Below are 15793 nucleotides of genomic sequence, written 5' to 3'. Positions count from 1 at the left end.
ACAATGTTTAATTTTAAATGTATCGAACATTAAGAAAATAAACAGAATCGTTTGAAATAATAGTCAAAATCATGTTAAGCCTAATCTCACTGGGGAAAAAAAAAATCTGAAGCTTTACTCTTTTGGCGGGAAAGTTAGTTTTTAATTAATAAACAATTAACCACTCAATTAGATGGAATAAATAGTAGCCTATGTCCTATTCCAGACTATAATCTATCTCTCAGCTAAATTTCATCCAATTCTGTTCAGCCGTTTTGGCGTGATTGACTAACAAACATCCATCCAAACTTTCACATTTATAATGGTAGTATAGATAAAGACAGTACAGTAATCGTTAAAAAAATTCGAACTTAAGATTTTGAAGAATCTTCACGTTTCAATCCTCCCTGAGGTCGAAAAACTCATTTTTAGAAAATGCTCGTCTGTCTGTCTGTGACACAGGTAACTTTGTTAGACCATTGAAATTTGATATACAGTCTTTACATCAAATTTGCAGGTATCGAATTTTGAGTAAAATCTATTCAGAGGAAGTTCACTATACCCGGCTATTCAAGTATAAGTTAACACAATAACTATAAAGCAAAAAGAGCCAAAGAGATAAGATTCAGTGCACAGATTTTAGTGCAGACGCCTGTCAACTGTAAAGCCAAATCCAATAACGGGTTAAATGTCTGTCGGTCTGTATTTTCAGAAACATGTAAGCACGATAACTCAAAGATGCAATAACTTAAATATATCAAACTCTGTATGTGATTTTGTGATTACACGTGCAGTTTTGTGTCAAATTTTCGTTTCAATCGAGTCAAACATGTCTAAAATACAAATTCCAATTTTGGATGCTATTAGCAGATGCCAGGGATTAATCGCCAAATAACTCGCCAAAGTTGGCACGATGGATTCAATAAAAATGCTAAATTCATGCCAAAAGAAAATCTTTCGTAATTATTGTACGCCAATAGCATATAAGGACAACTGGTGTGACAACATTATTAGAGAATATGCGAGAAAATTTTGGAGAGACCAGTCAAGCTGGTTTAAAAAAAAAAAAGTCTACAATATAATTCGGATTAAAGCATTTCATGGAAACCAGCATTTGAAAATTAATTTCTTTTCATTTATTTTATGAGTATATTTTATTTTCTTTTTGAGTATTGTGATAAAACTCTAAATTAATATTTAGTTTTTTTCCTACTTCATTCCCAATTTAAGGTACCCTAAAAAAATACGAACATCGCAGCATGATAATGTTTTAGGATTGATTTAAGCCATTTTAATTCATTAGTAAGGATCAATATGCAGGCGAATATTATACTTACTTTCCAAATTCAAGGCGAAATCAAAATGCACAACATTACATAAATGTTACAGCCGCCATTGCATTCGGAATAAAGCATTTCATGGAAACCAGCATTTGAAAATTAATTTCTTTTCATTTATTTTATGAGTATATTTTATTTTCTTTTTGAGTATTGTGATAAAACTCTAAATTAATATTTAGTTTTTTTCCTACTTCATTCCCAATTTAAGGTACCCTAAAAAAATACGAACATCGCAGCATGATAATGTTTTAGAATTGATTTAAGCCATTTTAATTCATTAGTAAGGATCAATATGCAGGCGAATATTATACTTACTTTCCAAATTCAAGGCGAAATCAAAATGCACAACATTACATAAATGTTACAGCCGCCATTGCATTCGGAATAAAGCATTTCATGGAAACCAGCATTTGAAAATTAATTTCTTTTCATTTATTTTATGAGTATATTTTATTTTCTTTTTGAGTATTGTGATAAAACTCTAAATTAATATTTAGTTTTTTTCCTACTTCATTCCCAATTAAAGTACCCTAAAAAAATACGAACATCGCAGCATGATAATGTTTTCGGATTGATTTAAGCCATTTTAATTCATTAGTAAGGATCAATATGCAGGCGAATATTATACTTACTTTCCAAATTCAAGGCGAAATCAAAATGCACAACATTACATAAATGTTACAGCCGCCATTGCATTCGGAATAAAGCATTTCATGGAAACCAGCATTTGAAAATTAATTTCTTTTCATTTATTTTATGAGCATATTTTATTTTCTTTTTGAGTATTGTGATAAAACTCTAAATTAATATTTAGTTTTTTTTCCTACTTCATTCCCAATTTAAGGTACCCTAAAAAAATACGAACATCGCAGCATGATAATGTTTTAGGATTGATTTAAGCCATTTTAATTCATTAGTAAGGATCAATATGCAGGCGAATATTATACTTACTTTCCAAATTCGAGGCGAAATCAAAATGCACAACATTACATAAATGTTACAGCCGCCATTGCATTCGGAATAAAGCATTTCATGGAAACCAGCATTTGAAAATTAATTTCTTTTCATTTATTTTATGAGTATATTTTATTTTCTTTTTGAGTATTGTGATAAAACTCTAAATTAATATTTAGTTTTTTTCCTACTTCATTCCCAATTAAAGTACCCTAAAAAAATACGAACATCGCAGCATGATAATGTTTTCGGATTGATTTAAGCCATTTTAATTCATTAGTAAGGATCAATATGCAGGCGAATATTATACTTACTTTCCAAATTCAAGGCGAAATCAAAATGCACAACATTACATAAATGTTACAGCCGCCATTGCATTCGGAATAAAGCATTTCATGGAAACCAGCATTTGAAAATTAATTTCTTTTCATTTATTTTATGAGCATATTTTATTTACTTTTTGAGTATTGTGATAAAACTCTAAATTAATATTTAGTTTTTTTTCCTACTTCATTCCCAATTTAAGGTACCCTAAAAAAATACGAACATCGCAGCATGATAATGTTTTAGGATTGATTTAAGCCATTTTAATTCATTAGTTAGGATCAATATGCAGGCGAATATTATACTTACTTTCCAAATTCAAGGCGAAATCAAAATGCACAACATTACATAAATGTTACAGCCGCCATTGCATTCGGAATAAAGCATTTCATGGAAACCAGCATTTGAAAATTAATTTCTTTTCATTTATTTTATGAGTATATTTTTTTTTCTTTTTGAGTATTGTGATAAAACTCTAAATTAATATTTAGTTTTTTTCCTACTTCATTCCCAATTTAAGGTACCCTAAAAAAATACGAACATCGCAGCATGATAATGTTTTAGGATTGATTTAAGCCATTTTAATTCATTAGTAAGGATCAATATGCAGGCGAATATTATACTTACTTTCCAAATTCAAGGCGAAATCAAAATGCACAACATTACATAAATGTTACAGCCGCCATTGCATTCGGAATAAAGCATTTCATGGAAACCAGCATTTGAAAATTAATTTCTTTTCATTTATTTTATGAGTATATTTTTTTTTCTTTTTGAGTATTGTGATAAAACTCTAAATTAATATTTAGTTTTTTTCCTACTTCATTCCCAATTTAAGGTACCCTAAAAAAATACGAACATCGCAGCATGATAATGTTTTAGGATTGATTTAAGCCATTTTAATTCATTAGTAAGGATCAATATGCAGGCGAATATTATACTTACTTTCCAAATTCAAGGCGAAATCAAAATGCACAACATTACATAAATGTTACAGCCGCCATTGCATTCGGAATAAAGCATTTCATGGAAACCAGCATTTGAAAATTAATTTCTTTTCATTTATTTTATGAGTAAAATTTATTTTCTTTTTGAGTATTGTGATAAAACTCTAAATTAATATTTAGTTTTTTTCCTACTTCATTCCCAATTTAAGGTACCCTAAAAAAATACGAACATCGCAGCATGATAATGTTTTAGGATTGATTTAAGCCATTTTAATTCATTAGTAAGGATCAATATGCAGGCGAATATTATACTTACTTTCCAAATTCAAGGCGAAATCAAAATGCACAACATTACATAAATGTTACAGCCGCCATTGCATTCGGAATAAAGCATTTCATGGAAACCAGCATTTGAAAATTAATTTCTTTTCATTTATTTTATGAGTATATTTTATTTTCTTTTTGAGTATTGTGATAAAACTCTAAATTAATATTTAGTTTTTTTCCTACTTCATTCCCAATTTAAGGTACCCTAAAAAAATACGAACATCGCAGCATGATAATGTTTTAGGATTGATTTAAGCCATTTTAATTCATTAGTAAGGATCAATATGCAGGCGAATATTATACTTACTTTCCAAATTCAAGGCGAAATCAAAATGCACAACATTACATAAATGTTACAGCCGCCATTGCATTCGGAATAAAGCATTTCATGGAAACCAGCATTTGAAAATTAATTTCTTTTTATTTATTTTATGAGTATATTTTATTTTCTTTTTGAGTATTGTGATAAAACTCTAAATTAATATTTAGTTTTTTTCCTACTTCATTCCCAATTTAAGGTACCCTAAAAAAATACGAACATCGCAGCATGATAATGTTTTAGGATTGATTTAAGCCATTTTAATTCATCAGTAAGGATCAATATGCAGGCGAATATTATACTTACTTTCCAAATTCAAGGCGAAATCAAAATGCACAACATTACATAAATGTTACAGCCGCCATTGCATTCGGAATAAAGCATTTCATGGAAACCAGCATTTGAAAATTAATTTCTTTTCATTTATTTTATGAGTATATTTTATTTTCTTTTTGAGTATTGTGATAAAACTCTAAATTAATATTTAGTTTTTTTCCTACTTCATTCCCAATTAAAGTACCCTAAAAAAATACGAACATCGCAGCATGATAATGTTTTAGGATTGATTTAAGCCATTTTAATTCATTAGTAAGGATCAATATGCAGGCGAATATTATACTTACTTTCCAAATTCAAGGCGAAATCAAAATGCACAACATTACATAAATGTTACAGCCGCCATTGCATTCGGAATAAAGCATTTCATGGAAACCAGCATTTGAAAATTAATTTCTTTTCATTTATTTTATGAGTATATTTTTTTTTCTTTTTGAGTATTGTGATAAAACTCTAAATTAATATTTAGTTTTTTTCCTACTTCATTCCCAATTTAAGGTACCCTAAAAAAATACGAACATCGCAGCATGATAATGTTTTAGGATTGATTTAAGCCATTTTAATTCATTAGTAAGGATCAATATGCAGGCGAATATTATACTTACTTTCCAAATTCAAGGCGAAATCAAAATGCACAACATTACATAAATGTTACAGCCGCCATTGCATTCGGAATAAAGCATTTCATGGAAACCAGCATTTGAAAATTAATTTCTTTTCATTTATTTTATGAGTATATTTTATTTTCTTTTTGAGTATTGTGATAAAACTCTAAATTAATATTTAGTTTTTTTCCTACTTCATTCCCAATTTAAGGTACCCTAAAAAAATACGAACATCGCAGCATGATAATGTTTTAGGATTGATTTAAGCCATTTTAATTCATTAGTAAGGATCAATATGCAGGCGAATATTATACTTACTTTCCAAATTCAAGGCGAAATCAAAATGCACAACATTACATAAATGTTACAGCCGCCATTGCATTCGGAATAAAGCATTTCATGGAAACCAGCATTTGAAAATTAATTTCTTTTCATTTATTTTATGAGTATATTTTATTTTCTTTTTGAGTATTGTGATAAAACTCTAAATTAATATTTAGTTTTTTTCCTACTTCATTCCCAATTTAAGGTACCCTAAAAAAATACGAACATCGCAGCATGATAATGTTTTAGGATTGATTTAAGCCATTTTAATTCATTAGTAAGGATCAATATGCAGGCGAATATTATACTTACTTTCCAAATTCAAGGCGAAATCAAAATGCACAACATTACATAAATGTTACAGCCGCCATTGCATTCGGAATAAAGCATTTCATGGAAACCAGCATTTGAAAATTAATTTCTTTTTATTTATTTTATGAGTATATTTTATTTTCTTTTTGAGTATTGTGATAAAACTCTAAATTAATATTTAGTTTTTTTCCTACTTCATTCCCAATTTAAGGTACCCTAAAAAAATACGAACATCGCAGCATGATAATGTTTTAGGATTGATTTAAGCCATTTTAATTCATCAGTAAGGATCAATATGCAGGCGAATATTATACTTACTTTCCAAATTCAAGGCGAAATCAAAATGCACAACATTACATAAATGTTACAGCCGCCATTGCATTCGGAATAAAGCATTTCATGGAAACCAGCATTTGAAAATTAATTTCTTTTCATTTATTTTATGAGTATATTTTATTTTCTTTTTGAGTATTGTGATAAAACTCTAAATTAATATTTAGTTTTTTTCCTACTTCATTCCCAATTTAAGGTACCCTAAAAAAATACGAACATCGCAGCATGATAATGTTTTAGGATTGATTTAAGCCATTTTAATTCATTAGTAAGGATCAATATGCAGGCGAATATTATACTTACTTTCCAAATTCAAGGCGAAATCAAAATGCACAACATTACATAAATGTTACAGCCGCCATTGCATTCGGAATAAAGCATTTCATGGAAACCAGCATTTGAAAATTAATTTCTTTTCATTTATTTTATGAGTATATTTTATTTTCTTTTTGAGTATTGTGATAAAACTCTAAATTAATATTTAGTTTTTTTCCTACTTCATTCCCAATTTAAGGTACCCTAAAAAAATACGAACATCGCAGCATGATAATGTTTTAGGATTGATTTAAGCCATTTTAATTCATCAGTAAGGATCAATATGCAGGCGAATATTATACTTACTTTCCAAATTCAAGGCGAAATCAAAATGCACAACATTACATAAATGTTACAGCCGCCATTGCATTCGGAATAAAGCATTTCATGGAAACCAGCATTTGAAAATTAATTTCTTTTCATTTATTTTATGAGTATATTTTATTTTCTTTTTGAGTATTGTGATAAAACTCTAAATTAATATTTAGTTTTTTTCCTACTTCATTCCCAATTTAAGGTACCCTAAAAAAATACGAACATCGCAGCATGATAATGTTTTAGGATTGATTTAAGCCATTTTAATTCATTAGTAAGGATCAATATGCAGGCGAATATTATACTTACTTTCCAAATTCAAGGCGAAATCAAAATGCACAACATTACATAAATGTTACAGCCGCCATTGCATTCGGAATAAAGCATTTCATGGAAACCAGCATTTGAAAATTAATTTCTTTTCATTTATTTTATGAGTAGATTTTATTTTCTTTTTGAGTATTGTGATAAAACTCTAAATTAATATTTAGTTTTTTTCCTACTTCATTCCCAATTTAAGGTACCCTAAAAAAATACGAACATCGCAGCATGATAATGTTTTAGGATTGATTTAAGCCATTTTAATTCATTAGTAAGGATCAATATGCAGGCGAATATTATACTTACTTTCCAAATTCAAGGCGAAATCAAAATGCACAACATTACATAAATGTTACAGCCGCCATTGCATTCGGAATAAAGCATTTCATGGAAACCAGCATTTGAAAATTAATTTCTTTTCATTTATTTTATGAGTACATTTTCCAATTTTGGATGCTTTTAGCAGATGCCAGGGATTAATCGCCAAATAACTCGCCAAAGCTGACACGATGGATTCAATAAAAATGCTAAATTCATGCCAAAAGTAAATATTCCGTAATTATTGTACGCCAATGGTATGTAAGGCAAATCAAAGAAATAAGTGTTACAATATTTGCTGCTCGTTAATATCTAAGCGACAAAAAAAAAAAAAAAAAAAAAAAAAAAAACAGACATGTAAAAAAAACATCAAAATTTTTAATCAATTACTATTTTGTTGGTGAATTGCGCTTTATGAGTATTGTGATAAAAATCAAAATTCGTTTCTTTTTAAAACCGTTTTAATCTTTTTTTGCATGAAACCCACAAATGAGTCAAATGAAAAGACAAATAAACGAAAAGAGAATTTTTTTCTCAAAAGCAGATACATACTGAAAGTTTCAAAATATTAATTAATAATAAAATATTGCCCTAGCCTTTATATTTAATAAGTAACAATTTCACTATCCCACAATTTACAAAAGAAACCAGATAAAAAAAAAAGTTTTAAAAATCCTGATATTGTAAAATTCTGTTTTTAAATATGAAAGAAAAAGATACAAGTTTTGCATGAACTCTAACAACCACTAATCTATATCAGTATCTTAATTACCCTCCCTCCGCCAACCTCTTTACCATTCAGGACGAGAAAGGAGAAGGGAAGGGGGTGGTCGGAACCCACCATTTAGTAGTGCAAGTACCTTCCGTTTTCATTCACCCGTTCTTGACAAGCATGCATCACGAGGGGTGTATACAGAAGGGAACGTGAAAGATGATATTAATATGAAGCAGGTGTTTACGGTCCTATCGTACGGCGGAAGCTGAGCATCACCCACTTGTACATCGGAAGTGCACCCATTTCCTGTCCCCTCCCCTCCTTCCTCACTCTACTTCCTCTTTTATCCCTTCATTCAATTTTTGGTTTAGAAATGACAAAATATTTTGTGACACAAACTGGACACTAGAATGATCAGAGAAGTGACATTAGGTCGACAGCCATTTTATCGACTGTTATTAGATGGCATGACCTTTTGATCGACCCTTAGGCCCTGAAATATGTAAATCCTCAAATTTTGTTTAAACCTTAATAATTTAATTTCATATAATTATTATTTTATTTACTAAACATAATTATGAATGTGTACTTATTTAATACTTGCGGCCTTTGGCGACCAGATGGTTCAACGGATTAATTTGCTCTAAACTTTTCAATTAAATATTTCGTTAACTTATTCTTTTAATAGTTCCTTCATCAAAATATTTTTAAGCTTCGAATTTTAGTAATCTTAAAACTCGTGTATTATTATAGAAGCTTTCAGCCGTTCTGCCAGCTCCGGCAAAATTTGAATTTTGAATTAAAGTGAAAGTGATTAAACTTCAAATAATACAGAAACATTTTTTGCTGAAACTAGTTAAAAAAACACAACAACAAAGAACAGAATCGGTCGGCATTGAAGCCTTATGTGCACTATAGAACATTCTTTTATAATTTAAACAATACCTGAAAAAAGTATTCACTAAAAATTCCTCTAATTCTTTATACAGATCAGTTTTTTTTTTTTTTTTTTTTTTTTTTTTCTTTTTTCAAAAGAATTAGAATGATTTAAACGACATTTTATTATGTTTCAATCAATAAATATACTTCAAAAATTATGAAATCTGAATTTTATACAGTCCTTTAGCTCTAAGAAAACATATCATTGAAATATTTTTGACACTCCAACTTTGAAATCAAAGAAGCGTTTCTACTCCTGCAGCCAAATCTGAATTATCAAATTTTGAATATCATTAGTTTAGGACAATCAGCAGTTTTATAATTTTAGATTAATCAGCTTTGGAGAAACTGAGATTACTGACTGGCTTACTTTCTAAATGACGATGAATGATCTAAAATCGGGCTTTTTAATAAGATAGTAATATTCGAATTTTCAGGACAATTTTAGTCACAATACAATACTTTTCTTTGTATTTAAAATGTTGGCATCTGAAGAATATTTTACTAGGTATGACTCATAGGACGGAAGACTTGTAAAAAAATATATAATTCATTATTCATCAGAAAATTATTGATTCAAACAGTATAAAAAAAAACTCTATTTCCTTTAGACCATTTTTTTCTGTTAGATTTATATGCCTAACTGTTTGGAAATTAGATGTTGGGACCGGATATACTTTATATACAAACCCTGTTTGCTTTAAATACTAGAGAAAAATTGAATGAATTTTTTAAAAGTTTACAAAAACCTTTCTTTGTTCTTTCTAGAAAATATCCCGTTACATTTCTTATAGACACCTGCGGAAACTCACGCTTTTCTAGGTTTAGCTTGCAATTTGCAGCTATTTAAAGATAGGGAGGACCGAACTCGTAACCTTATGGTTCACAGTCGCGTAACATGACCAGTAGACAAAAGCAATCACTTCTGGGCAGAGGATGTTATCTGACTTATAAAACTTCACCACATTTTTATCAACATTTAATGCAATAAAATCATCACTGTACTGTTTATAGAAAATAATATAGATAAATTTTGATTTTTACAAAATTGTGAATTTTTTATGAAATATGTGTTTTTTATAATAAATCTGAACAAAGCAGAATTACAAACATTTTTACAGTTTAGAATGGTTTTGCATAAGCGTTCAGACTTTCATTTTTTTTCTTTCTTATTTACATTATTTAATTTAAATATTTCCATTTAATGACTTTTCTTTAAAACGAAGATTTTAAGACGAACAATGAGACTTCCGTCAATAGAGATTGGCCAATATAATAAAATACTGCAAACATTCAAAATTATCTTCGACTTTAAAATCATCTACGAGGGCAAAAAAGAATGAAAGCATTTTCTACTGTCGTTTACACTGTTGTGTTCGTGCGTCAACAAAAATAAAATGCAGACAAACTTACTATAAAACTAAATATTTGATAATATTACATTATAGATAATATTATCAAATTTACATCAACTTATTTTCTTTCAAAATTCTAGCATCGTTTTTAATACAACAAATTAAAAGTTCCAAAAATATCATTGTTGCCAATCTGAATTTTACAACTATTTACAAAATAAAATTTATAATTATTAAAATAATCGTTAGCTACTTTTAAATAAAATATTTACGATTTATGTCGCAACAACACCTTCTCACTCATAACATGAATACATTCTCATTACAAGAAGTGCACAATGATCAATGTTGTAGTGATTAAAATATTCGACATTTTGTTGAATTATTGCGTTGATTTCATAGAATTTCGTAGAATTCTAAAAATTATTTCAAGAATCGTCCTTCTTTTCGTATTGAAAATGACACTCAAAAATACAATGAATTCAATGGATGAAACTTGGTATGTGGTTTTTAAGCAAAAATTTTTATTTATTAGTGCTTTCATGAACTTTATAATTCAAAAACACAACGAAATGGATAAAAAAACAAATCTATATAGTTTTATCACTTAAACTATAGACCTGCATCGAATTTTGGGAAGGTGGATTGACTACTTACCTGTCTGTCATTTGAACTCCAACTTGATGATCTAATTCAAACTCAAATATCAAACTCACTGTCTGCTTTTATGTTGGTAAGACTTTAAGACTAATGTATGAATTTTCGTCAAGCAAGTTAAAATCTAGCCAATCGTCCAAAAGTTCGGCAGAAGACCGCCATCTTGGATGACTACCAGAAATGGTAACTAGTCAGCTTTTAGAGGTTGAAGCAAAAAGTCGTTCACGATTACATTTGGCGAGAAATCATCCTAAAATAATTCAACTTTGGGGACCATACATTAATTTTAAAACTAACCTGCTTGTCTTCTATCCGTATATATCATGATTTTCACAAGAAACAAAATTCATGGCTCTTAGATACAGTAACAGTGGTTGCCAACCAACCACCAACAGCATCCTACACTTTCAAGAGATACGGCAAAATAAAATCTTAGCAGAACCTCCAACATTAACAACTAGAGTAATTCCGTCAATGTTATTCGCCAATTCATTTCCCTATCTGGCAAAAACATTGCTTCAATCTTTTGTCTCAAGCTCTGGCAAGTAAGCATCATCTAAGCATCTTTTTTCAAGCCCTCAAATATTTGATATCCAGTAACTGTAACTTTTTTCGTTCCTATGGGATAACAGCCTTTGTCGATATATTCCTCACTGCTTATATTCAAGCTGTAGCTTCAATCTATGTCATTTCTGCAAGTATAATTTGAATTAAAGCTTTCTTTTACTGCTGTCTCCGAAAGCCGCTAATTATTTTAAATTAAGTTATGAGCTGACCATCCTTGCCAGTCAATAAGGACAAGAACGAGTTTTGAAAAGCTCAAATTTCATTCTTTTCAAGCAACACTTCTTCGAGACGATGATGATATCTCCACACTGAACTGAAAGAGATAATCCGCCTACTTGTGGTTAGCAGGTAAAGCTCCGTCTGGCGCCTCTTCTTTATATCTCCGAAGAGGTTCTACAAAGAGGGGGCCCTCGAAGACGGAACTCGCGAAAGTGCTTTACTTTATTTGGTTCCAACAAGTGGCAACACTGAGTAGAACTTCCGTTGGAAGATTATCACTATTATTATGAAGAGGTGGATTGCTTTAGCATAAAAGAGATCTGCGATGCGGCTCTCTCCCGTTTATTGTGGTAATGGGATCTTTGAAAAAGGGAGATATGATGTGACATTTTAATGATATGGATGCAATGCTAGTTTATGGCTATGGCCGTCCCACTCTTTTGAGGCGCCTTGTTGAGCGTGTGCAAGAGAGAAGCTATAGGGAACATGTCAGCAATGACCTTTTGTTGATGCAAGCTTTGGAGACAGATGAAAGTTTAGGCAAATTCAGCCATTGACGATTGGTGCTATCGTTCGCTCTCTTATCTCTAACTTTCTTTCTAAATGAAACAATAGAGGCAGAAGCAATACCACTTTGTACTATATTTCCTTGTAGTGATGCTAATATCACCAAATCAAGTAAAATTTATACATCTACGTTCTTTCTTATTATTTTGCTTCTGCCTTTATCCTCTGTTCAATAAATTTGAAAAGAATAAAAGATGGAATTCGATAAAAGGCTCAAAAATCTAAATGGTATTTTTGTGACATCGCATTTCTATACCGTTTTAAATAAATGTATTTTGGATTGGGCTTTATATTTTTCATACCAAATTTAAACATATTAAAAATAGTTTTAATATGAATATAAAAATCCATAAATGAAAAAATTTATTTACTCATGTGCAAAATACCGAGTAGGCAAGAAGTCCGTAAAAGCTTTAAAAATTCTTAAAACCCTGTAAAATTAAGCAAAATAAAAAATGGTTTGCAGATTTACCATCGATAAATTACGGGATTTTTTTAGGTAAGAAAAAAAATTAATTCATAAAAAGCCGATAAATGGCGTTTCGATCATAAGTGAAAGAATATACACGCAAATAGCAATAATAAAGTTATCAAATTATTTATTATTGCAATATGTGTTTCACTTGTCCACCACCACAAGTGATTACTCATTGCAGGCGTGTCACAAATCCAGCAACGGCAGAGTGCATCATGTCCGGCTGTATACATGACATCTCTCGGCGGATTGAATCTTTCAATTCCAATAGATTGAATGGACGGGATCGATACACCCGGGATTTTAAATTTACCCATAGCCAAAAGTCTCCTGGTGTCAGATTTGGAGACCGAGAAGACCATGGAAACTTGCAACATCTATTAATGATTCTCTCTTCCTCGGACGTCTGTATCAGGAATTCTTTGACTGGAGTAGCAGTGTGACTTGTTGCTCCATCTTGCATAAACGTAACAGTAGAAAGAGCATCTTCTTCACGCAAACATGGAACAACCTTCTCGCACAGAAGTGTTAAATAACGCTGAGCATTTACTGTCACCGTTTTCCACCCATTTACTGGACACTGTGTTTCAAAGAATAAGGTCCTATGATGAAGGAATCTGTGAACCCACACCACACTGTGACTTTGAGGGAATACAGTAGTTTCTCAGCGTACACTCGTGGATTAGATGTCGCCCAGATGCGACAGTTATGTGTACTGACGTCGCCATGGAGTGAAAAATGAACTTCATCTGTCTACAAGATGTTAAAGACCCAGGAGGGATCTTGTTCAATTTTGGAGAGAGCCCGCTTCGCAAATGCTTCTCTCTCTACAGCATCCCATGCTAAAAGTTCATGGCAACGCTGTAATTTGTATGGATACCGATAAAGAACTCCATGAAGAATGTTGCATATCGAGGATGGTGGTAATCCCAAGCACCTGCCAGCTTCTTGTGCACTTCTAGTCCCTGTCGCGGTTCCAGAAGCTAATGTTTCCATTTCAGCTGCAACGCGCTCCGAACGTGTTTGCATTAGACTTGGTCATCCGGACCTTACACGCTCTTCCAGCGATCCAGCTTCATCAAATCGCCGAACAAACTTTATGAGGCCTGCCACTGTTAAAGTCCCTTTCCCATTCCTCACATTTTTCTGAGGACGAAATTTGCGCAGTGCAACAGTTCCTGGTTCTGGTAAAAGAGCTTCACCAACAAAACTTTTTCTTTTCCACATAGCATCCTTGTTTACTTACATAGCATGCAACAGAGAACTGATTCTGCATCAAGAGTGTAAGTATTTATAATCGCCTGTCTCATTTGCATATTGCCACCTAAGTCGATAATACTAGCTCCACCTATCGGCTGTTTTTTGAATTTTTTTCTTTCTTACCTAAAAATATCTTTTGACTTATCGATGCTAAATCTGCAAACCGTTTTTTATTTTGCTTCATTTTATGGGTTTTAGGAATTTTTAAAATTTTTGCCCATCCGCTAGTTCAGATAGTCTATAAATCTCTTACATTTTTTTTAAATTTTGAAATATGAAAATTTATAGGAAGTCTTGCTTAGAAATGTTAAGAGTCTGAACTATTTTTGGTTATTTTTTCCCAAGAACTTTTACGATATTTTAATGGTTATTCTGCTATTCTGGGCTGAGACGAATCCAAAAAAGCAAATATCATTAAAATCGGAACAGGCGTTCTTGAGTTATAATGTAATGAACACGATTTACGACTTTGTTATATATATATAGATAATATACATATATAGCTATTGCTTCATATTATTTACCTTTTTCTATTTTTGGAAATTTCGGACAGCTTCAGTGGTTCTCTGTGCATTTAGAAAACAATTGCAGTATTTCATAACTGACTTGAGACCAAATTTTTATTTGAGAACATTTTAAATGGAAAGGTTTGAAACAATACATAGCTCATTTTTGGTTTTCAGTTATAAAACAATGCCAAAAATGGGTTGTTCCATTCTTAAGATACAGCATAAAAGAAATTTTCCAAATTGTAAATCTACTCCAACTAGCTCAAAGTTTCACAATTCTTTTATTACTTACGTACCTCTTGATCTATTATTATTCTTTCATTTCCTCACAAACCCCATCCTATTATGTATAATTACTAACATCTACAAACCCTATAGTAATAGAACTATATAGCAGAGATTTTCATTTGTACCAGCTATTCAAAAATGGTGCATATTGGTAATTTGACACATTTAGTTTTAATTCAAATATAAAAATGCATATTCACTGGGAAACTTAAAGTTATTTGGCAGCTCTCAATAATTTAAATACTGGAGATGACAATAAATTTTTAATCATAAAATATAATTTAAATTAGAAATGACGAGTAGTTATAACAGCATTAAATCTTCTTTTTATTATTATTTATGATACATCTTGAGTTCATTGTACATACTTTGGCCTACTGCAAGTTAAACCAGCGGGAGTTGTCCCTCCATAGTCTCTAAGAAAGGTATTATCATATATGTTTTCTCGCGTATTCTCTAATAAAGGTATTATCCCAGAGAACACCTTGCACCATTGGCAGACAATGGTTACGAAATTTTAACCTTTGGCGTGAATTTAACATTTTTATTGTATCTATCTCGTGATCTTTGGCGCTTTATCCCTAGCATTTTCGACAATAGGTATCCGAAAATTAAATTTGTGTTTTAGGCGCATTTTACCCAATCGATTGAAACAAAAATTTGACTATCCGCGCCTGCCGCACTAAGTTTTTTTTTTTTGCTTCCAAGCAAAGAGAAAATGCTTCCAAAAGCAAGAAGCAAACGACTGATTTCTTCAAAAAGGTGTAGTTTTTACAGTTATGCTTTTGTAATTACATAATACATTACAGTATTAAAACAGTATATATGTATTAATTTTTCTGTATATCCTTGACGCCTCTCATAAGTACAAAG

The sequence above is a fragment of the Argiope bruennichi genome, chromosome 4, assembly GCF_947563725.1.
Source record: "Argiope bruennichi chromosome 4, qqArgBrue1.1, whole genome shotgun sequence".
Lineage (NCBI taxonomy): Eukaryota > Metazoa > Arthropoda > Arachnida > Araneae > Araneidae > Argiope > Argiope bruennichi.
The sequence above is the reverse complement of the archived record's forward strand: the minus strand, read 5'-3'. Positions refer to the sequence as shown.